We start from the raw sequence: 25,932 nt of genomic DNA, 5'->3' as shown, positions 1-25,932 counted from the left end.
GGAGGTTGGAGGATGGGAAAGGCAGCGGAGCACAACAGACACTAGGATGGCAATATGTAAATCAATGGATGTGTAACTGATGTGATTCTGCAATCTGTGTATGGGGTGAAGGTGGGAGTTCATAACCCACTTGAATCAAAGTGTGGAATATGATATGTCAAGAAATTTGTAATGTTTTGAACAACCCACAATAAAAAAAAAAAAGATGTTCAACATTTATAGCAATTAGAGAAATGCAAATGAAAGCTACTCTAAGATTTCATATCACTCCAGTCAGAATGGCAGATATTAAGAATACAAACAACAATAAGTGTTGGCAAGGATGTGGGGGAAAAGGCATACTCATACACTGCTGGTGGGACTGCAGATGGGCACAGCCAATCTGGAAAGCAGTATGGAGATTCATTGGAAAATTCAGAATGGAACCACCATTTGACCCAGCTATCCCACTCCTCAGTTTACACTCAAAGAACTTAGAAACAGCATACTACATAGACATAGCCATATTAATGTTTATAGCAGCACAATTCACAATAGCTAAATTATGAAACCAACCTGGATGGCCTTCAGTAGATGAATGGATAGGGAAACTTTGGTATATATACGTAATGGAACATTACTCAGCATTAAAAGAGAATAAAATCACAGCATCTGCAGGTAAATGGATGAAGTTGGGGAATATAATGCTAGGTAAAGGAAGCCAATCCCCCAAAAACAAAAACCGAATGTTTTCTTTGATATGAGGACACAGATACATAATGGTGATTGTGGGGGGAGCATGAGGAATGGAGGAACTTTAGCTAAGGCAAAGGAGAGGGAGGGGAAAGCAGGGGGTAAGAAGGTAGGAATGATGATGGAATGAGTTAGACATCATTACTCTAAGTACATGTATAAGACATGGATGATGTGAAATGAAATGACACAATTTTTCAGTGTCTTGAAAAATTGTGCTCTATATGTATAATATGAAATGAATTGCATTCTGCCATCATGTATAACAAAGCAGAATAAAAACAAACTAAAACATGTTTCTAGAGACTGTGCATATCAGTTATTAGGAGCAAAGGACAAATGTGCCTAGAGAATGTGCCCACTGCATCCTAATGGCCCTTCCATTTCTGTCTGGCTGAACTGTCCCCGACATTCTCCATGACCATATAATGACTTCCCTATTCTCTTCTGCCTTTTGTGTGTGTGTGTGTTCTCCCTTATCTTTGCTATCTAATTTTTACATATTCTTTAAGTCTGAAGTCATGTATACATCTTCTCCATTCACTGAGTGAGAGAAGAAAGAGAGAAAATGAGTTCATTCACAGGCAATGGGACTATTCTCTACCTTCTCTGTCTTTGCCATACCCTTTCATGTGCTTCTGTAAAGGGAAGATATTCTCTAATTGTTAATAACATTTATATTTTGTTCACTAAAAAAAACATTACTTCTTTAAAGCAGGAACTTCTCCTTGGTACATTTCCTCCATGGGTTGAACACTAGGCTACCCCCCCATATTAACCAATAAATACTTATTAAAAAACAAAAAAAAGAGTAAAAAGAAGTCAACACATACCTCTTTTGCACTGTATGAACAGGGAGGGGCAAATAGCATTTGCCCCTCAGGAACCTTCCTCAAACATTTTTAATAACTATCACACTTAAGGGAATCAGAAGGGAAGGAATATCAAAAGCATTGCACATACATGTGCACGCGCACACATACACACACACACATGCATACCATTAGGGGATATCTCAACCTGCTCACTCTCACTGACAGTAGTCCTCAATAGTCTCTGGTCTAACTTTTGACTATAATCAACTCTTGTGACTCAGTGCTACCCATACCTGCAAAACAGCTTGGGAAAGGGCTTACAGCCTCTGTAGTAGGATCAGGGCTGGTCCACTCCAGCCGCTAGAGCTGACTCTGGGCTACCTATTCTCCAGTTGACCACTCCAACCTATTTACCTTGTCTCTCTTGCTCCTTTGGTCTTTCATTCTGGTCCCACAGCACAGCCATTCTGCCATCCATAGCCATGGTCCCTGCAATACCTACACCACATGTGTCTCCCTTTAACTTCACACAACGTGAAATAGACTCCCAATACTGCCTCCTCATTTAGGACAGAGAAAAGAAGGAACTGTCATTGGCACTTTCAAGAAGAACTGATCGTACTTCCTTGAGAAAGACAGATAAATGACAAAAAAACAAACAAACAAACAAACAAAAAAAGCAATCCATCTGTTTTCTGATTGCTGGGATTGGAATGAGGGTGAGCCAGGAGACAGGGGCTGCTAAGAGTTTGTTATTACAAAGAGTGAAATGGAAAGTCCAGAGAGTTTTCCTTATTACTCCTGAATTATCAACTGATCATTTTCAGTTTCCTATTAACTGTGAAATGCATCCAACAGCAAATGCCAGATAAGCTGCCCACATCAATAAGTAAACATTTCAGAATTGTGGGCAACAGAGGGAATAACAAAAGAATAAGATCATATATTCATATAAAAGGAGAGGAGGGATTTCTAGTGCAGATGGCTGTCCCAAGCAAATGGCTAAGTGATTATAACAAAGTTGAAAGAAACTAGTCTTGGGCATATGTTAGAATTAAAGCTGAAACAGGGGTACAAATGATAAAGCAGGATGGAACAATTAGAGCATTAATTATGGTTTCTTTTTTTATTTCTGTTGTCAGCGCTAATTATTTGTTAGTTTGAAGTAAGCTCCCCTGTCTTCATTAGTGGCTGTCAGTAAAAGACAATATTTTTTGATTTCCACAAGTAACTGCTGTTTCCAAGGACCATATTTGCAGCATCAGCTCATATTTTCACCTGACAATGGTAATAGTCAAGAAACACATACTTAAACAAAAATGTCTTTTATTTTCTTTAACCAGAAGTATTTTACTATTACTATTTCCTTGCTCCAGACGTTAGCCTCTGTATGGTTTTTGGCCTGTCAAGTTAACAATGCTTCTTCAACTTTAAAGAAAACACACAGCTAGGTTTGCTGGAAGAGAATGAGACGGAAAAAATGCCCTCCATGCACATTGGCAGACCATCAAATCCTGTTCCCCCCTCAGGAATTCCTAATTTGAGCAAACACAAAGGTGCAAGAACTGGAATCTATACATAACCTTGTGATGAGGAATCAACTCACTCATGGCTGTGACCATTCATTTTTGCCTTAAAAAAAATAGTGGCAGCTATTCTTTTCTTTTGATTTACACTCTGAGAGTCGCATGCGTTTTAACTTCCATAATCCTGTAACAGTTGTCAGGGTCTTGATAGGTGGCAGGGTAAGTGAGGGGAGTTGGTAAAGACAAAGATAGGGAGAAGAGAAACTTCAGTGATGCTTTGGAAACATACCTGGAGAGAGAGAAACCCGGTTTTCACATAGTGAGGAAATAAGGGGGCCAGATACAGTAGCTTTGAATACTTTAAAAAAGAGTATAAATTATGGTTTAGGGAGGAATGCAAGAAACCGAGGGAAGACCAAAAACTCAGTCATAGGAAATTCCACACAATATCACTCTTGGTTATTATTTTTGGAAATATTTATGACATTTTTTTTAAAACCAGTATCTCAAGAGTATCTAACTAAACCTATCCTCCCTTAAAGTGAGACCTGAAGAAACTGACTTTCTTTTTTTCTTTTGAAGAAGATATTTTAAGTTTCCCTAAATGGAAAGATTCAGTGGTACATCTTATTTTAGAATCTCTAACTTTATCTTCTCCCCCCATCCCCCTCTTTTTAATTAGAACTGTTGGCTAATTTGTGTTTTTGTTATTCCTGGGCATGTTTAGGTTGATCTGTAGGATGAGATGCTAAAGTTACTGATTCCACAGGCAAAGGATAGAGTCACAGTTTTGAGTAACCCTTAGTAGTACAACAGACGGATTTTTGAAGGGGAGGCTAGAGGGGCGGGGGTGGAGGAGGACAAAATCTTCTGAGTGTAGAAATAGATAAAATGACAAGAAGACTAGAGTTGCCATCTGCTGGAGGATGGGAAGAATGACATTTGACACTATTTGCAAGAGAAAAGCTAAACTCATTGGTCAATAAATCTCCACTGTCAGTTAAAGGATGAAAAACTGCAAAGGTGTGTTATGATTTCAGCATGGCTCTTTTGGTGTAAGGTAGAAAATCCAAAGGGGGAGTAAAACAATAGCATCCTCTCTGCCTAATTTGCACCCCCCTTTACTCTTAGAAAGGATGAAGGATATTGCTTCATACCCTTTCAAATGCCAGCTTGTTCCTTCAACATGTATTTCTCACTTTCGCCACTGCGACTTTGAAAATGATGATGGGGTTTCTTCCGAGTATGCATAGTCACTGCTTCCAGATTTTCTTTCTGCTTATGTAACATGACCGAGTACATGAAGCTCAGTATAAAAAGCACTGGACTAAGAGTCAGAGAAGTTTGATGGATAACCTCAGTTTGTCCGTCAGCTAGCATTGCAACCATAAGCTGATCACTTTATTACTTTGACTTGGTATTTTAAGCTGCCCAATTATAAATGCCATGGAGGATGGGCTGCAGAGTCTAAACGATCTCTAAGGTCCTTTTTAGCTCTCGAATTCTGTGAATCTATAAGCATTCCAAACTCATGAAGCACTTATAACATGAATATTCAAGCTAAATTCTCATCATTGCTTCTACTGAATGCAGCAAAACTGTACCTAATGGCCTGATTAATCAGCCATAACCATCATCTTCGCCAATGAAGGGAAAAATGTTTTCCCCCTTCTCATATTGGAGAGAAAGAACCAGTTGTTTAAACCTGATTTCTCTGATACGGTTTCTGTTGTAGTAAAACTGACATACCAATGCTCCCTGATCAGGAAAAATATGAAATTGCTCTAAGAATCACACTGTTATAACCGTTAATAACCTCTAATACCAGAAGTGAAAACTGAGGTTAAGGGAATCACCTATACTTGAATAACTGGTGTGGTGCCCACATGGATGAGATCATTTAATTGGCAAGTTCTTCTTTATCAGAAACAAACCCATCCTTCTTTCTGTAGCTCTAAATCCTACATATCTACAGTGTCCAAGTCAAGCATCCCTTCCTCTTTAATCAACTCTGGTTCCCTTCAGCCTAGAGTGAATCTCTGCCCTCTAGAACCACTCGAGTTTAATGTCAGATAAGCTTACTTGACAACTGATATCACCTTTCATTCATTTATTCATTCCTCAAATATTCAATGAACATATTTTCAATGTCTTGCAAGATCCGTGTTTTCTGTTGGGCATGGTGGTGGTGCATGCTTGTAATCTCACTGACTCAGGAGGCTGAGGCACGAGGATTGCAAGTTCAAAGCCAGCCTCAGCAATTTAGCAAGGCCCTAAGCAACTTAGCAAGACCCTGTCTCAAAACAGAAAATTAAAAGTGCTGGAAATGTGGCTCAGTAGTTAAGTGCCCATGGGTTCAATCACCAGTACCCAAAATAATTAATATATACCATTTAAAAAAATCTCTGTTTTCATGATGCTAATATTTTAGTGAGGGAGAGGAAGAAACATATATACACTGGAGAATATATCCAGTAGTGATATGTGCTGTGCCAGAACAAACAAACAAACAAGAGGTGGTCTGAGGATCTGAGGCTTTCTCTGGGTTGAGGAAATCAGGGAAAGTGACTTCGAAGTTGAAAGGAATAATGAAAGAGATGGCTTTGCAAAGATAAGGGGAAGGGTATTTGGAAAACAGATTGATATTAAGAGAAGATCAAGGAAGGAATGGAGCTGGAAGGAATTCAGTAAGAGTAATGGCAAGATGAGAGGAGGGAAATGGGCAAGATTCAGATGGTGTGGATTTTCAAGGTCACACTGAGAAAGGAGTTTATTCCAAGCATTCTGGGAAACCACTTTAAGAATTACTTCTCTTTTCATGTAAATCTGTATCCATATCTGCCATCTCTCTCTTTTTTTAAGTCCTCACAGCTCCTAAGTCACCCACATCTCTGTGCATGTAAGACTTTTTTCTTAACAATTTTTTATATTTATTTTTTAGTTATAGGTAGACACAATATCTTTATTTTGTTTTATTTTTATGTGGCGCTGAGGATTGAACCCAGTGCCTCACATATGCTAGGTGAGCACTGTACCACTGAGCCACAACCCCAGTAAACAACTGCTGACTGAGTAGCATATAAAATCTGTAAGTTAGCTTAATATTTCAGTAGGGACTTAACGCTGGGACAGTCAGAGGTGGCTTCTTGATTGCAGATCTTGACCTCAAATCCACATGAAGGCTGAGGAAATGAGCTCAGTGTGGAGGCGGCTGCCCTCAGACACTACCTATGACCTTGTGCCACAATCCCTGAGCTGTAAGGAACAGCCTATGAGGGACCTAGGGAAAGTCTTTGAGGACTTCTTCAAAGCAAAGTGAATTCACCTAACTTCTTAGAGAGGTTCTCATGATCTTTGTAATAAGGTGTCATAGGGCTTTACTTGAAACTTTAGATAAATCTGGAAAAATTCATGGTGTTCCTGCTCAAAAGAGAATCTTTGTGTAAAACAGCAGCCTGAATAATGGGAGGGGGGGTTGATTCACAGAGGTTATTTAGTATTTTCTCTCTTTGTGCAAGTTCAATTTTTACATGCTTTTTTTTAAATTGGAGGGCAATCTTTAATTGCAGCTTTAAGAGAAGATAATACACAAAAGAGGATGTTAAACGCAAAAACTGGAATGTCTTTAATGTCAGCTGAGAGGAACCTGCATTATTTTTCATCTTAAGCTATAGAAAAGGCAAGTCTCATGACATTAGCAAAGAGTCAGGGGGGAAATCATCTTTCTCCTACTGTGTCACTTCTAGTAGTGTAGGGGGGTCCTGTAAGATATGACAGGAGGAGCTTGTGTCTTGGAAACCCAGCCAGATGCCTGGATCTTTCTGGATATCTGTGGTGCTAAGCAATACATACAGATGGAGGGGCAGAAGGAAGAGGAGGGAAAGGGGAGTTGAATTTGATTGATAGCAGGCCAAAAAAAAAAAAAAAGCGACAGAGAGATAAGAGGAAAATCTAGAGTTGAAGGGGAAGAAAGGAGATCTACGTAATAATTTCCACATCTGAATGCATATTCAGAATCACCTGGAAGTTCTGCTTCAAAATCCAGATTCCCAGGTTCTTCTGCAGCTCTGTCATCTCAAAAGCTTGGGATGTGATGGGCTGGTAGCCTGTCTAATGCAAGTCAAAAATAAAGCTCTTCCTAAGTGATAGTATGATTTGGGAACTACTGAGCTACCTTAGAGAGGAAAGATGTAACCAGTGGGGCAAAGAAGGGCTGGTGCCAGCAAGGACTCCAGATTTTCCTCAAGTGAGGAACCTGGGGTAATACTACAGGCCACCCATTTCTCTTCAAAAAGATGGCTCATTTTCAAGAACCCACAGTTCTCCTGTTGAAAATCGTATCCTTATTTCCGGTACCCACCATCATGCCCTTCAGTGGCTCCTAGAATGGTGTGGGGTGGTTTAAAACGGGAACTACATTAGGAGGAAGTGTTTTACCTTTGCCAATGGCACAGGGCAGGGCATGGGTTGGCCTGACCCACAGCACTCTCTTGGATTGCAAAATGGCTTTGGTTGGTTTGGAGTTTGGCATCTGATTGGCACCCAGTGGTAAGAGGATCTTTCTCACAAGCCGACGAACTTACAAAAGTGACTTGGTTTTGGAAATCGGACAAGGCAACCCTGGCACCCATCTCCCCTGAGGAGCATTTCCGATCGTCATGGCAACACACGCAGCCGTGGCGGGGCGCCAGGCAGCTCGGCTGCATCTGGACCAGTGACGCGTAGGACCGCTTCCCCAGCCGCAGCTAGCGGTCCGTCCCGGAGCTGCGCTGCGGGAGCCCGGGGGTGGCAGTCGGCCCCACAGGGGACACGGCCGCCCAAGCAAGGGAACAATCGCCTATCAGGGATTAAGTCTCTGTGGGCCTGAATTGCGTGTTACTATGACAATGGTAAATAGGCTCATTGGTTTATTCGGGGAAGTAGCACCATGCAGAGCGTGAGCTGCCCAGGGCACCAGCCCTCCAGTTCCAGAACACACATGCTCATCCATTCATGGGTGTGTTTTCAGACCACCAGAAATGAGGGGCTCAGAAAAGCCACTGTATTACTTAGTTTTCATCAATGCAACTAATAAAAGCCTAGTCACAGACTACAAAGGAAAAAAAAATTTAACATGTTTATCAGATGGTAATTAATTTGCTTTCTAGAAAGAAAAACAAAATGATAAAGTGGCTCTGTGGAATTGTGCACATACCAGGAATATCTTCAGCCTCATCTCTAAAAACAGCACCCACATTTAAAATCATGTTTTGTTGTGTTGTTGGCTTCCTCAGCAAGAGGAATAACCCTACTTCTCCGAAGCTGGTACACTTAAAATAATAATAATAAAAAATAAATAAAATACAAAGCACCTTCAGAAGGTCTATAGCTTTTCTGAAAGTATAGATTATCTTCCATGTCAGAGCTAGCCTTGCAAAACATGTTAGCAGAAATAAGGTATTGATTAAATATAGTCACAGTAAAGACTAACCTGACATTAATATTTCTCACTTCTTGTGATATAGCATTTTATCATTCATTAGAGTCCATGAGTGCATGTACATAAACACATTCACAAAAATGAAACCTTGCCACAATTAACAGGGCTTAGAATGTATAGCCATCTGACATATTAGAAAACATCTAATTTTTTTTAAAGCCCATCATTATAGCATTAAAAAAGGATAAATTCCATAATTATCCCTGGTTGTAGTTCATTTGCATACATTCTCAACAGTCACTATACATCACAAAATCTTTTAAAACATGCTGTTTAATAAAGGAATAATGTCTCTCAAGACAAATCACTAATCTAACATACTTCTTTCACGTTATCTCTGTTTGTACTTCCCCCATCATCTGTACTTTGCTCAGTAAATACTGCCCTGAGAATATTTTGTTAATACCAGTCAGGTTTGCACCAGGAGCCCCTGTCCACATGTCATGCCTGAAGAACCATCTTGTTTCCTTTTTCCTAGTGTTGTCTCCCTGTTATGGTTTAGATATGAGGTGTCCCCTAAAAGCTCATGCCTGAGAAAATACAATTCAGAGGTAAAATTATTGCATTATGAGGGCCTTAATCTAATCAGTGCATTAATCCACTGATATGAATTAATGGGGTGGTAACTGTAGACAGGTAGGGTGCGGTTGGAAGAAGTAGGTCACTGAGGACATGACTTGGGGTTTGTACTTTGTCCCTGGTAGGCAGAGTTTGTTCTCTTTGCTTCTTGTTTGCCATGTACCGAGCTGCTTTCCTCCTCCACATTCTTCTGCCATGATGTACTTCCTCACCTTGGGCCAGAGCAATGGAGTAGGCTGTTTATAGACTAAGACCTCCAAAATCATAAGCCAAAATAAACTTTTCTTCCTCTGTGTTCCTGTCAAGTACATTGGTCATAGTGATGAAAATCACTATGACTAAAACACCTCCCAATTAAATCGCCAAGCCCTCTTAAGCTTCCTTTGTTGCCCAAGAGAGCTCCCTACACTATATACTATAAATCTTTACTTGCTAGTTTGCCAAGATTTTCCATGTTATGTCTGTTATAAACTTTTTGTTTATCTTGTTTCTTTTAGTCATTTTTATATGTGATCATGTCAGAGAACCTATTGTGCCAAATTTATTTATATATATATATATATATATATATATATATATATATATATATATATATATCATCTAGCACATTTTTAAAAACCTCAATAAATATTTGCACAAATGAGTGAATGAATATTAGTACATTCTGCTTAGGGGAATTTCTAGGGCTATTCTTCCTCTCTGTTTCTCTCAAAGACATTTCTCCCCAAAGAAATAGATTTTGGAGATATGGATTGGATCCAGACTCAAATAAATCTACTTTAAAAGAAAACATATTTGAAGAATAACCTGAGACATCTGAATATGAACCATGTATTAGATATTATAAAGGCATAATCCTTAATTCCCCAAGGTGCATTGTATTATTGTTAGTGTTTTTTTTAAGTGTTTTATATTTTTAAACAGATGGGGAGATGGGGCCCAGTGGTCTAACATTTTCCTAGTATGCACAATGCCCTGAGTTCAGTCTCCAGAACTACAAAAAAAAAAAAAAAAGAAGAAGAAGAAGAAAGTATAAAATATTAGGAGTAAAACATTATGAGATTTGTGATTTACTTTAAAACATTCAAAAGCGATGATGTAAAAGAAGAATGATATTAATAAAGTCAAGTCTTTCATGACACACTTGATATTGAATAAGAAATGAAATTGAGAGCTATTCCTCCACATGATCATCATCTTTAAGTGATTTCAAATGCTCTGTCTGTTCCTCATGCAGCCACTCTGTGAAGCAAGAGCTGACTGTATGTATCGTCTTTCAGAGAAGGGAAGCCATGGTTCAATCCTGGTCTTAGGTTGAAGAGCTGCTGGAATTGCAAAAGAAACATGGATGTGAGAAGAACTTTAAGCATTTCTTTGAACACAGATCTCCACTTTGTTGAAGAATGAAGTGACCTGGCCAATGAAAGGGGGAACATGGCAATGTTAAATGAACGTCTACTATTTAAGTAGCAGTCTTACCAAAATGACAAAAAAACAATAAAAACATTTCACAACTGTAGAATGAAACTTTAAAATCAATGGCATATATATATATATATATATATATATATATATATATATATATATATCTCCTTATGTTTATATTCTTCAAAGTTGTGCTATAAGGCAAGAATGTTAATCCCATTTTATCGATGAAGACACTTTGGTCTGATAGTGAATAAATCACAGAGTTCCTTAAAAATATTAAATGGATGAAAAATAATGTCCAAGATTAAAGCAGTCGCTAAATGTCAGAATCAGAACAAAATTATTCTCTGACATTCCGGTTATTACTTTATAACATGCAATTTCTCTCTTATCTGTGCCCAAAATAGTTGGATGAAAAACCTTGCCTCATTTCCTACCAGCAGGCTACAGGAAGAGACACTCACTCCCGCAGAAGGACCCAGTTCATGAGTTGTTAATGCCTTTACACAGAACATCAAATACTTCTGGAGAACTTTTGAATATGTCTCATTTTAACCCTCTTGACACTGCTGCAGTTAGGTAGGTGGTAAATGCCAACTAGTTTACTTTGTAATTTTTATGGCAGCTGGGATAGTGTGCTAGGTGCCAATACAGACTGAAAAGTAAAATTCCAGAATTAGAGACCCCTGTACAGTCTTCCTATGTCTAAATCACTAAACTCGCATGGTATTGCTTTTCTTTTTTCACATATTTGGGATTTTGAAAGGGCAAAATCATCAAAGCGAACAATACGTTGATCTCCGCCCTGGTTGAATAATATTCTTTGTGGTATATTGGGATCTCAAAAAGAGTTCTAAAGCTTTTGCAATGCTCACAACGAGGATAGGCAAGATGTACTATCCCTTATGTTATATAAAGACACAAAGCCTGTTTGACTCTGAAGAGATGTGGCCAGTTTTCCAATATGCCAGTCTCATTTCATCAAATGATACTTTAGTTATTTGCAATAAAACCGAAAACAACAATTTAAAAACTGTTTAGTATCCATCAACCATTCCTGAACAATTATTTTGAAAGCAAGGAGTTGATTCCTATTAGGTGACATTCAAATGAGTAGATACCTTTCAAACATCAATTATATTGAAATTAAGTACAATAGATGAATCTTTTAGATATTTGTTTCTACAATGAGTACTTACCCATATAGGGCTATCACTATCTAAATATAGTTAACCTGTACAAAGGAATTCAAGATGACCATTTGAATAGGTAGGGCTTCAATCAAGCCAGGCTCCCATCTGCGATAGGGTTTGGTAGAGGATGAGATTTTTCCTTTGTCAGCAGTTCCTTATGCATAGAGATGAAACTCTGATAGTCTATCTTTCTTTAGTCATCGTGAGTTAATTGTTCACTTTTAGGGTCATTCAGATATTGTCTGTGTTTTAATAATTAGTGTCAAAATGCAGCATCCCAAGAAAGAAATGGAGAGTTGGCTTAGTTATATCTCCTGTCTTCATTGCTCTGTGGACTAGGGAATAATTCCTGCCTATCCCAAGTCCCTCTTTAAAGGCCGAGCTTCACAAGAAAGGTCCATTCTGAGTTTTTGGTGGTTTGTTTTTAAATCTATTTGTTCCAGCCTCTAAGCCCATGGCAGTTATATTACAGTTAGAAAACCTCCCACTGCATAAATGTGGCCTTTGTAACAAGCCATCCGCATCTTTGTATGGATGTTTCCCTTCATTTTGCAACCATTGTTCAGTATTTAAGGGGTCACAAAACTCATGAATGTCAGAATTGAAAGGGATCTTAGATATTCTCCAATCTAACTTCTATTCTTTATATAAAAAGGGAGTTTACTCCCCCACCAAAACCAAAACAAATACTAATAAGTAGTTAGGCTAGAACTTATACAAATTGTATTCCATGTTCGCTATTATCAGAAATATGATTTAGAGTCCACGCTTGAAAAATTTCAACCTAGGAGACATTTTTTTAAAAAAAGGAAGTGGATGATGGTATACAGAAATATCTGGAGAGTAGTTTAAAACCGTATTTAATAGATCACTTAATTTTCAGATGAATAATATGCGAAGAAGGGAGGGATTAATTTAGCCATTTGAGGTTGTGATTACCATTCTAAGGAGTAAATGTTTCAAAGAGAAAAATGCTATCCCAAAAATCTTGTATCCCTTAGCACTTATTATAGTTAATGATACAGAATAAGCACCCTCCGTGTGATTGTTGAATGAACCTGTGCATCCATGGATACATAGGTTTGTGGGTGGATGGGTGAAGGGTCAGTGTAAGAATGGAAGAACTGATGAAGGAAATGGAATTAAGTAGGGGTTATAATTACAGGGTCAATGTAGAGTCTAGAGAATGTTGAAATAAGCATTATTTACTTAGTAGCTGTTGAGAAAAACCACCTGCATGAAGCAGAAGACACTTACTAGGAAGTAGCAGATGATGAATTTGGATGCTGACATTCAGCATCACAAAGCTGATCATCACCTCTCCCCATGACTTCACTGGGTTATGTTTAGATTGGTGTTGTAAGTGCAGGGAGAGTTTAAGGAACTCGTTAATGAATCCAGACTCCCACATACAAAATGAGATTTCTGAATGTGTGTGGTGGTTCTATTCTGTTCTGTTCTTTTTCTGCACAAACAGCAACAGATGGCAGAAGGGGGCCGAGAGGAGTGGGAATTTAGGAGGAGAGTATGAATTGCCCCATCCCTTCTCCTGCTTTTACTCTAGATGAATCTCCACAGAAAAGGATGATTGTAGAAGAGCCAGCTTTGGCCTTTTCAGGGTCAAAAGGCTGATTGGTATCTAGTTTTCTTAGTTGTCCCATTAGGATCTAGGAAATGTAGGAAACACATGGCATTAGTGCCATCTGTCTTAAGGCACGTGTCTTCATTTTATGTGCCTTGATTTCCTTATGTATACTGATAAAATAGTAGGATCTCATAGAATTGTGAGGAATAAGTAGAATTAATATATTCAACTCCAATTTAATGCCTGAGATAATCTCTAGTGATGAGGTTGCTGGCAAGTATTTATGATGTTCTACATAAAGGTGTGTTGATTCTTTAAGGAAGCATATCTTATGTTCAAAATCCTCCTTCCCATCTCTTAAACCCCATCTCACTTATGCTGTTCAACACAGGCTTGCTTTGACCTCAGGGCCTGGGCCCAGGCTTTTCCCTCTGCTGGGAATGCACATCCTATTGAGCTTTAGATGGCTCTTACAAATCATTCAGGTTTCAATTCAAAGGACACCTCCAGGAAGTCTTGCCTTACCTTACATAAGACAGATCCCATGCCTTCATTTCTCTTTTCCACACAGTTCTATGTTACTTTTCCCTGGTTTTATCTGTACCTATAATTAACTGATCTGTTTGCTTGTTTACTTGGTATGCTTACTGTTATTCCCTTTCCTAGGGTTTCCAACCTAGAATAATGCATAGAGTAACTGGTAAAGAAATATGTTAACCATTGATTGATTGGCTGGCTGATTATTGACAAGACTAGGACCCCAAAGCGTATACAATTAAAGTAGCATTAGTCAAAGGAGGTGTGTTACATTCTAAGGAGAGAACATACCAAGCAAACTTCGTAGTAAAGAACAGCATTAGGCTTTAATGCAAACTTTCTTTATTTTTTTCTGTTCTGGTCAGCCCCCAGGCAAAAGGCAAACTAGGGGAGGGCTTTGGAAATCATAATCAGTTTCTTTCACTTAAATGAAAGTCAAAAGTTGAGAAAAGTTACCAGTCTTTTAGATGGCACTTACGTATATTCAGCCTAGTGAAATAAACTTGTATTGTCAGAGACTTAGCTTCCCTTTCCTACTTTCTTCCCCTTATTTTGACAATATGAAATGAAGAGAATCCACCAAACTTCAGGATATTTGTATTTCTTAGACGTATGACCTGCACATCTAGATGCTTCATACGTTCTGCTGGTCCTATTACTTGGAAAAAATTCAAAAGAATACCCAAGGGACTTGCATATGTTTTAAAGATAATTAAATCGTGGGATAAAGATTGGGGAGTTGATCTTTGGACCTTCAGAAAACCAAGGTGGTTAAGCAATTGTTGAGGAACACAAAAGGTCAGTTTAAGTATGTGCTTCCCATTTTTACTTCTTCAGATTACTCTAACATCTAAATGGTGCTTCCTAGTCAAATACAATATTTTTTTAATATTTATGTACTGGTATTTTAATTTTAAATTTCTATTTTTACAGGCAAAGGACAATTGAGCAGAAAAATGTTATAGCCTCTCTCTCCAGCTATTCATGCTGTGAAGCAACCTGTTTTACTATTTAAACCTGTGTTTGTTCTGTTTCAATTGTGCAGAAGGAAACAGTTTTGGCACCTTTAAAAATCAAAGATCTATCACTCAACAGGAGAACATAGCAACCCTAGGAAAGAGAATAGCAAAAAAAAGCTAGAGTGCTTCTAAAATCTTAGCAGGTTTATGAATCACCTGGAGATCTTGTAAAATGTAGGTTCTGATTGAGTATATCTTGAGAAGGGCCTGAGATTCTGCATTTCTAACAAGCTGTAGGTGATACATTTGCTGCCAGATCTTGGTGTTTATAGATGATACTGTTGAAGGCTTGAGAAATAAAAATCACTTGACAGCATTTAGTATATACAGTTGTAGTGACATTAAGCCACTACTGCTATATTTATTCTGCAAAAGCAACCACAAAATTCTTCCCCTCTCTTCAAGAGATGGAGCATATTTCTACATTCCTTAAGTCAAGTTTACCTTAAGTCACATGACTAGCTTCGGTCAATAGACAATAGAAACTTGCTAGGTTATGAGTCTTGAAAAGTGCACATACACTGAGACTTCTTCTCTCTTGCTATTCCTAGAACCCTGCAATCACTACAGGATCACTACTGGCATGCTAAAGGATGAGATCTCATGTGGGAGAGAACCAAGGTATCTTAGCCTACAGTCTAGTGGATCCCAGCCAATAGCCTGCCAGTTGCCATTCCCTGTGAGTCAATCCATCTTGGATTATCTAGTTTCCAGCTCATTCTCCAGCTGATAGACAACACTTGAGTGAGCAGAGCGGATCTCAATCAACCTGCTTCACTTGGAAAATACCTTCAGACAACATACAGATATTCAAGCTAAACAAAACATCGTCATTTTAATGACCACATATTTGGGTGTTTGTGTTACTTTTATGCAGTATTGAAAGTAGATCAAGTTAGAGTGAGTTAGTAGAACTTGATCTTTGTGCTTCTGATTTGTTTTCCTTCTTATCTTTAAGCTATATTGTGTAATTATGCTCTTACATAATAGAAATTGATATACGTAGCTATTTCAATAGCATCTGAACCATTTCTAATTTTATGATTAAGTTTAATTTTATTTTTTACTGTGTTGAAAACTGCTGCTTACAGGTTAAATCATTTGTCCAAGTCACACAGCTTAAAATGGCAGAACATTTTTCTCTTTATCACAGATGCAGAAATTTCAAAAATCCTCTTCACTAAGTTGTCAGGTGTTTCTGATTCATCTTCTAAAATATAAAAATAGAATTGCCTTCTGAAGGACACAAACTCCAACCATCACCTTGTTTCATATCTGAGAAGGTAACATAAGGTCTATCCATGAAGGAATAATCTTATGCTGATATGAGATGCCAATGACAAACCCTCTTGGGGAAGGATATGCTCAATGTTAGCTGGTTGTGGACACAGAGCAGACAGTGCCATTTCTGAATACTTTCTTTGCTGACTTGCTCACTGTCAGGGTCCTCCCCAGTGTTGGTAATCCTTGACAATCTAGGAGTGCTCTCAAAACCTATTAATCTCAAAGGGTTTTTTTTTTTTTTTTTTGGTTTTTACAGCAATGTGAGATGCATATTAAAGGCAGTCTCAGGCCCACACATTAATGCCCCTCCATATGGATCGGATAATGTTTCTCAATTTTATTAAACTGTCCCTTCTATTGTGGCAGTCTACCTTTTCTGTCCCCTAGGATTTTTCTGCATTGAAAACATCACTTTCAAAAAAGCTTTGCACATGTTTGTGTCAAACCCCAAATTAAATACATCCTGGAGTATTGCTTGCTTACTAGTCGAATAGGGTTTATTTAAAATTAGAATGCCTTTATCCAAAACATGCAATTTGTATATAACATACAAACAAACCGCTTTCAATTCCTATCATCAGGTTGCTTTCCATATCCACATCACCTTATTTAATGGTGAAGATTTCTGATTGTTCATCAGCCATACTCTAATCTTTATTTGGGGAGTGGGGGAATCTGCATCTACTACAGCCACCATAACCACCAAGCACATTCTAGGGAATCTCTCATTGTGCACCTGTGACATATGTCCAGATCTTCAACTACTTACAACTATTGGAACTTACTTCTACATCTTACTTCTACATCTTCCATGTCTTTCTTTTACCCATAAGCAACTCACTTTATGGTAATAACCTTAAAGTATTTCTCAGAAAATCCCCATTTAAAATGACTGTCCATTCCCCTGCAGAACTATCATTACACGTGGTGTGCCCTGACCAGCTGTAATGTCAATCTATTCAGCCGCACACAATATCTCATTTGAATAAATGGGGTAGCCTCCCAAATGCCTTTCTTGCTTCCAGTGTCCCTTTCCTCCCCTTTTGTTCAAGGCCATCAACAGCATTATATTCCTTGCATCCACATATTGGAACTCACACATTCCATTGCAAAAAATCTGGCTCTAAACTGACACTCTGATCTCATATCTCCTCATCCTTCTCTCTCCCACCTATGCTCTACACAGCCAATGCATCTCAGAAGATCCCACAGTTTTTCAACAGACTTTGCTTACTGAGGAGTGGCCTTCTATATCTGCCCATCTGGCGGGTTCCTCTTCCTTTCCTCCAGTCCCCTCTCCCTGGCCTTGCTCAATGAGCTTGAGCAATCTCTCCAGCCATTGCCCTTGTTTATGTTTCTGCCACAGCATGAATCACTTTGGCATGTTACTCATCATCTCCACTCCACGTCTGAGAACACGAAGGCAGGGACCACATTTTATCTAACTACGCATCACCAGCTGAATCCCCAACTTGACTTAACATAAGCTAACCCAAACAAAGAAGTATAGCAACAAACATGTATGGAAAATCATTGAAAGGCATTCTCAGGGTGCCTGTGGGAGATGACAAAGTGGGTCCTGAGAATGGGAGACAGTTTGAAGGAAGAGTTAAATGCATCCAACTGATTTCCCACAGAAGACTCGTTGCTCCTGAATGGTGAGGGATTTCCTCTACAAAATAGATGTACACACTGAGAAGGCATCAATCTGTGTAAACTCAACTCTGTAAGTTTGTACCTTCTAAGGTTAATATTTTGTGCCTCTATGTCAATGTAATATAGAGTCTTTTTATATTTAGTTTAGATTCTCAAGGCTTTTGATTAGGCAAGTATTCAAACTACTTAATAAGCTCAATTCCACAAGAGTCTCTGTGCATCCATGACTGAGCCAGTCTGCACTAAAAAAAGAGAGGGTATGTTTACCAGTGTTGTGTGGCCACTCCAATAGAGCTCTCATGTTTATCTCCCATCTGTAGAGGTAGATATTAGAGGGTCTCAAAGTAAGAAAATAATAGGACTGTCTCTAGGGCTTTGTAAGGACAAAATTAGCAACATCTAGAAAATTCCACAAAACAAGATAATTAGGTGCCAAAATGTACCAGACACAGAATTTACTACATAATTAAATTGGCTCCACTGTTTGTGGCTAGGATGAGGAGGTAAGATGTACTAATATCAAGTAGAACAACTGTAGCTATCTGGCTATCCCCCTAATTGCTTGTGATCAAACATGACCCAGGTTTCTGCACCAGCAGTCTTCCATATTGCGTAAAATGTGAACCTTAGAAACACTTCTTGGTTTGGATATTGAGGAGCTCTCAAAGGCCCATGTATTAAAGGTTTGTTCTCCAATGTGACTATTGGGAGGTGGTAGAAACTTTTAAGAGGTGGTGCCTAGTGGGAGTTCTCTGATCAGAGGGGGCATTCCCTTAAAGGAGGTTGTGGGACCCCAGTCTCTTTCTCTTCTTTCAATTTCTGGCCATGAGGCAAATTGTTTTGCTCTTCCACACATACCCTGCCATGATGTGCTCCCCTCTCACAGACCCAGAAGCAAAGGGAGAATCACTTATGGACCAAAATATCCAAAACTGTGTGCCAAAATAAACATTTTTCTTCTTAAGTTGATTTACCTTAGGCATTTGTTATAGTAATGAAAAGGTGACTAACACATATGGTGGTAGCCAATTTAAAGTCAAATGTACCTAAGGACTGCAATCAAATAAATGTTCTCAAAACTGTACTAGTACATTGGTTTTATTTTAATAGTGTTAATACACAACCCAAGTGAATGATTGAAAACATGAAAAATAAGGTTTGTGATGTAAATGAACAGTATGTTGTAAATCTCAAAGAATGGAACCATCTTATGCATTTCATAAATATGTTTGAATACTCTTGCCACCACAGAATTCTTTAAGTAACACTTTATTAAACTATTTTAAGATATTAACACTTTGTGAAAATAACTGGTCTGGCCAACTACTTGATAAGAAGCAGGAATTGAATGCTCATGAGAAACCAGAAAGAACCATGAAGGTCCCAAATCCAACACTCTCCTTAACTGGGAATAGCCTCCTCAGAATTGAGGAGAAAATGGGTGTCAGAAAGAAGGATGGCTCCATGGTACCAAGAACAGACTCAGGCACTCATCTCAGTCAGTTCCCAGCAGGTGAAAGAGAAGGGACCAAGCAGTGTTTTAATGTGTGACATTCCAAGGTTTCTTGAGAAAGCAGCAAAATTGCCATTGAGGGTGAAGCATGTGTAATAGTCTCAGGAGGACAATTTGCATTATGTATTCAAAACCTTTTTAAAGTTCACCCTCTGAACACGAATTCCACGTCTAGAATTAAAATATAGGGCACAGTTGCCCAAATATGCAAAGGTATATGTATTCATCACTGTGTATCCTGTAATGGCTAAAAAACGGTAACATTCAGATTACTAAACAAGAGGGGGAAATTTCTAAGGAACAGACTCTCTATTCAAAACTTAACAGTTTATTTCTGGGTATTTGGGTTTTAGCTGATTTAACCTTTATTTAGAATTTATTTTTTCATTTTGCTTTTTCTCCTTTTTTTCATTTTTTTTTCTATAATGAAAGCATCCATGAGAAACACACTTATGCCATAGTGGCAGATTGGCAATGATTAAAAAAAAAAAAAAAACACACAACAAAAACTAAGAAGTAATGTAAGCAAACTTTGGTAATGTCATAGATTTTTTTCTGGGAAATCAGCTTTCATGCACCTCCAAAGCACTTTCCCTCATGTATTCCTGACCCTTCACAGTTCTGAGTGTGAGGGAGCAACATGCTGGGCTGCCCTGTCAGATCAATCACCATGCTACTGCTGCCTGTCTTGGGAACATGAAATCAAAGTCTTATGCCAGATGTCTGAACACTATTATCTCTTAAAGATAATAGGGAATGAAGCCAGCCAGAAGATGCCCAGAGTTAGCACCTATGAGGCTTCTACAGTTCCTGACACACTGATTATTAAACCAAACTTAATTATTGAGAACCCTGCCACGTGCTACAGACCGTGATAGACACAAAGCTTGCATTCTATGTGTTTAAAACCTAGTGGGAGAGAGAAGACATGATTCTGAAATTTTCCTTTCTTTCTTTTCTTTTTTTTTAACTTTTTGACCCAATTCCACCACCAAGGGTGGGCAATCACGTAACCTTTCTCTCCCTTCAATTTCTGTTACAAAACTAGGGAATCAATGAGGCCTGGATTTCTGTTTCAGGTTAGAATTTGTCAGGGCTCCAGTAGAATGATTCTCAAAACTTACCAAATTATGTAGGGCTAATGGTTAGATGCAGATTTACTTGAGTCTGGGGAGAGGCCTCAGAGTATGTATTTCTAACAAGCTCTGAGGTTGCTGGTCTCTGGCCTATACTTGTGAGTCTCAAGACTCTAAAATACATGATCTCATTTAATTCCCCCACGTGTCCTTTAAGGTAGCCATACTTAACCCCATTCCACTGACTTCACTAAGCAGGGAGTGACTTGCTCAGTGTCATCTTGATAAAAAGTAGCAAAGCAGAAATCCCAACTGAGGTGATTTATCTCCTTGATCTCAAGATGTACAGTGTCCCTTTCTGTTTGAGAATGTTCTATTTATAACTTATTGTCATACTCATATAAAATAAACAGGACACAAATGGGTAAAGATAAGCTGTTATTAGCATGGAGAGGAATAAGGGATAACTTCCCAACGGGAAAGGTGCTGGAGTAAGTTGGTTAAGGAATCATAGAGAACTAACATCAACCTTGAAGAATAAAAAGTAAAGTAAGCAAAGACGAACCAAGTATAAAACAACAGTAAAGCCTACCATGCCACGATCAAAGCAGGAATCAGAACGGAGAAGACCTGTGAAGAGGGGCCCAGGGTAACTTGACAGGAGGCCCCCTGAGCCGATATTTCTTTGGTTTATCTCTATTGCTCACATCATTCATTGAACACAGCACGTATTTATTTTTTCCCACATTTTTTTTTGGTGCATTATAGTTGTACATAATGATGGGATTTGTTGTTACATATTCATTCAAACATACACACAATATAACGAGATAATTTGGCCAATATCGCTTCCCAGCGCTTCCCTGCTCCCTCCCTGCCTCCCACCTCTTGTTCTCTTTCCTCTGCTGATCTCCCTTGGATTTTTAGAAGATATACCCCCACCTTTGTTTTCCTTTATCCTGTCTAGCTTCTGCATATGAGAGAAACAACAACCCTTAACTTTCTAAGCTTCACTTATTTTGCTTAACGTGATGAACTTTAGTTCCATCTATTTACCTTCAAATGCCATAATTTCAGTTTTATTTATGGCTGAATAGAATAAACCTCTGTTGTGTGTGTGTGTGTATATATATATATATATACATACCACATTTTCTTATCCATTCATCCATTGATGGACACCTAGGCTGTTCCATAGTTTGGCTCTTGTGAATTGCATTGCTATAAACATGGGTATGCATGCATCACGGTAGTAAGATGCCTTTAATTCTTCAGGGAAAACACTAGAAGTGGTATAGCTGATTCATATGGTGGTTCCATTCCTAGTCTTTTGAGGAACTCCCATGCTGATTTCCATAGTGGTTGTACTAATTTATAGTCCCACCAAGTGTAAAAGTGCTCCTTTTTCTCCATATCCTCTCCAGTATTTATTATTGTTTGCATTCTTGATGACTGCCTTTCTGACTGGTGTGAGATGAAATTTCAGTGTAATGTTGATTTTCATTTCCCTAATTGCTAATAATGTTGAGCATTTTTTTTCATGTATTTGTTGGCCACTTGTATTTCTTCTTTTGAGAGGTATCTGCTTAATTCATTTGTCCATTTATTAATTGGATTATTTTATTTTTTTGGTGTAAAGATTTTTGAGCTCTTTATATACTCTAGATATTAATCCTATGTCAGAAGTATAGCTAGCAAAGATTTTTCTGCCATCCCATGGGTTCCCTTAGTCATTTCCTTTGCTATGCAGAAGCTTTTTAATTTGATGCTGTCCCATTATTAACTCTTAATTTATTCGCTGTGCTTTAGGGATCCTATTGAGAATGTCATTGCCTGTGCCTAAAAGCTGGAGTGTTGACCCTATATTTTCTTCTATAAGTTGCACAGTTTCTGATCTAATTCTGAGATCTTTGATCAATTTTGTGTTGATTTTTGTGCAGGATCAGAGATAAGAATCTAGTTTCATTCTTCTACATATGGCCCAGCACCATTTGTTAAGGAGGCTATCTTTTCTCTAATGTATGTTTTTGGCACCTTTGTCAAAGATCAGATGACTGTATCTGAGTGGGTTTGACTCTGTGTCTTCAATCCTGTAGCCAGGTACTTTCTTATTCTTATCCATAACACTACCTTGTTTTAAGAGGAACATACAGTTTGATAGGAATGGCTTCCCCTTTCTAATTCCTTTCTCCTAAGTAGACCCTTTGAGAGAAGCCTAAGGACTCTCACCCATGGGCTCACACCCATCTGTGGAGGCACTCTATAAAATGCCAGCTGTGTGGTACGTGCCCACAGGAACAACAAGGGTAATTTTCTTCTTTCAAAATTGTGACTCCAACCCTCCCCCAATTTCTCTAAGTGTTTCCTTTTAAAGAAAAGCCATGGTTCACTGCTACTGAAAATTAAAGACAACAGAATAAAGATCAAGGTCCAGGCTGGCGCTAGCTAAGGCAGAACATTAAAATCACTACTTGAATTTCTCCCCTCTTGAATATTGACAAAGACTACTAATGGAAAGCCAATCTGGAATGCAAGTTCATTTCAGACATTATTACACTTGTATCACAAATTATTTTGACTAAAATGAAGAAATGAGGTGGCCTTCAGCTGAGATGAATTAGGAAAGGTAATAACATACTGCTGCTGCTGCTACTACTATTACTACTACTACTAACAACAACAACAACAATAATAATAATAACTGTATGTGGCTTCCTCCACATGAACCCCTCACCACAACATGGAGTACCAAAAAAATCCAAGAGCTTATTAGGCAAATATTAGTTGATAAAGTTGAGGAGAGAAAGAACTAATCAACTCTCCCTCCTCCAAGCTATATTTCTAGCTTCTCCAACTGCACGAACCTTGCTGTCCGAGTTTCTCTCTTCTATTTCCCCCTTAGTTCCAGGTTGTGTTTAGCAATTAGCTTTACACCTTAAGCACCCCGGCCATCCTTCCCAGTTGCCAAACCCCAGTTTGGGGGCTGTCCTCAATTCCCAATCACAAGTTGGCAGGATGTTCTGAGGATATATTCCCAATGCCCAACATTTACAAGTGCTGCTATAGCAGTTCAACAAGGTGGGCTCAAGATCCTTCCCCATATAAATATGGAAAATGTCAAGGGTATTTCCAAAGTATGGCAAGCATGTCTCATCAGATATTCAACATGAAAGGAGAAGAATTGCTGACAGAAATCTGTTGGCAGGAAAAAGAGATTGATCAAGTACAGATATTAGCCACATATATCACCCAGTAAATCAGACATTCTCACAAGACAGGTAAAGAGACATGAGAAACAAACAGGAGGGGAAAAAAACTCTAGGTGAGTGCCTCTCTCTCTCTCTCTCTCTCTCTCTCTCTCTCTCTCAGTATGTTGGACATTTAGAAGCATGAAATTAAAACTCATGAAAAACAGCTTTATCGACTTGCTGTGGTGACTCAAAAGTTGTCGTTTCTCCACTCAACTTTGCTGAAACACTTGATTCATGTTGTTCTTATTTAACCTAATTTGCATTGATTTAATCAGTGCTGGTATGCTTTAAATACATAATAAATTGGGATTCTGCAACTTAGATGACTTGGAATAGCTAAATTTCAATAAAGCTCATTTCAATCTGTTAATGTATACAGTTCTGCCAAGGGGTTTAAAACTGTAGAAAAGATGCAACTTGCCACATTAGAGGTGAGAAAGGTTTAAAGACACTATACAGATGAGATGATTTGTGTGATAATAAGGTGAAAAGCCATATATATCTTAATTATAGCCTAGAAGCATCTTCTAAGTTTTGAGTAGCACACTTAGAAGAAAATTCACATATAAATGCAGTGAATTTAATTTTATTCTCTTTCTTTCTTGCCAACACTCAACTCTTTTTTTGCCTTTCTGTACCAGCTCTACAAATCAAGTGACATCCAAAGTGGGACCTCTTCTTGCCCATTTGGCAGCCTCTGTCACCACTTTGCCAAACTGCATGCATTAGGACGATTTTCTTCCTAGCAGCCATAGGGATTGGGTGGCTTGTATGCACTGTATTTGCTGAGTGGCTGGCTGCTGTTTACCCCAGCCTGTGCCTGAACAACCCCCCCTTCCCCAACCCTTTAGACTTTATGGCTTAATCAGCCAGCCTGCTGTCAGGAATAATTGTTTTGGCAAGAGGTGAAACTACTTGATGGTGAAATTGTTTGTCTGTCTGTTAAAATGTTCTGCAGCACCTTAGAAGTGCCAGGACAAAATCTGCAAATGCCCAGTCCAGAGTTAGAAGCAAGAGTGAGAAGAGACAACCATCAGGAATAGCATAGGAAGAACAACACTTGCGGAGGGATAACAAAAGAAAACATCTGTGCCAGTAATAAGCAGTATGACCTTGAATAATCCCCTCATGTCTCTTGGCCTCAGTTTCATCATGGGCAGAATGAAGGGGGTTGATTTTCTAATGTCTCTTCTAGCTCCTAAGACAGCATGTGATGTCTAGGACATTTCAAATTTGTGTTCTTTTCAATTAAATGATCCATCTCAAAGATAAATGACCAGGGCAGAGCATAGTTGAATACAAAATGGAATGATTCATGCCACTATTCATATGACTTTTCCTGAAAAGTCCCACCAGTCTTTAGTGACTTTAATTCCATTGGTTGGTCTCTCCATCTTGGCTGTTAAAGGACACTCAAATTGCTTGACCAATCTGCAAGTGGAACCTGGAATCTGGTAATCCACCTTCCATCCTATCAAAATGAACATGATAGATGTGCCCACACTTTAAGTTCCTAGAGGCAGAAATGATGGGAATTCAAAGAGAGGAGCTAAAGATTCACATCCTACTACCTTTTATGACCATGGTGGTCAAGAAGGTAGGCTTACCCACATTCACTTCCCACCTGCTTACTCAGCCATCCTGAGGATTTTTTTTTTTTTTTTTAAAGATGATCAACAGCCCCAGCAGACTAAATAGAAGACAGGGAGAGTTTATTCATTGCAAAGACTCCTACATACAATTAGGAGTGGAATAAACAGACCAGGGCTTCTCTTTATAATTAGGAGAGATACAACACAATTTAGTACACTCTCAAAGCTTAATCAGGAATCTTCATCATGGAAGAGGGGAAGCTTCATTATGGTTTAAACTACCTCTTTCCTACCCATTCTCTAGGACATTCTCCTGGGGTGAGGCATATTGCAGGGCTGTGCAATCATCACGAACAGCACATGTCAGAGTTAGTCTTCCCCATGTCATACAGCAGAATCTTTATTCGTCTACTGTGTGCCCCACAAATACCTATGTAGTCTGATGAAACCCCAGCAGGATCTCATGCAAGCCTCCTTGTACACAGATATGTTTTGCCATACTGGATCTCACATCACTGGGACTGGGATGGCGTCCCAAACCAGATGGGTTTGGAAAGCATTTCCCAATCACCACCAAAAAGGGCTGGCTCACTGCAGAACTCCAGCGCCCGCAAAGGGAGAAGGAAAAAAAATCATAGCCAAGCCCCAAATTATTGCCTTCTTGTGT

At 38.7% G+C, this 25,932-nt stretch overlaps 1 protein-coding gene across 4 annotated transcripts in view; it reads right to left on the bottom strand.

The window, feature by feature from the left end:
- Window positions 1-25,932, bottom strand: part of Ctnna2 (catenin alpha 2) — a 992,415-nt gene that overhangs the window by 321,421 nt on the left and 645,062 nt on the right. The window lies entirely within an intron of this gene.

The sequence above is a fragment of the Marmota marmota genome, unplaced genomic scaffold (assembly GCF_001458135.2).
Source record: "Marmota marmota marmota unplaced genomic scaffold, marMar, whole genome shotgun sequence".
Taxonomy (NCBI): Eukaryota; Metazoa; Chordata; class Mammalia; order Rodentia; family Sciuridae; genus Marmota; species Marmota marmota.
This window is presented reverse-complemented; position numbering and strand designations above follow the sequence as displayed.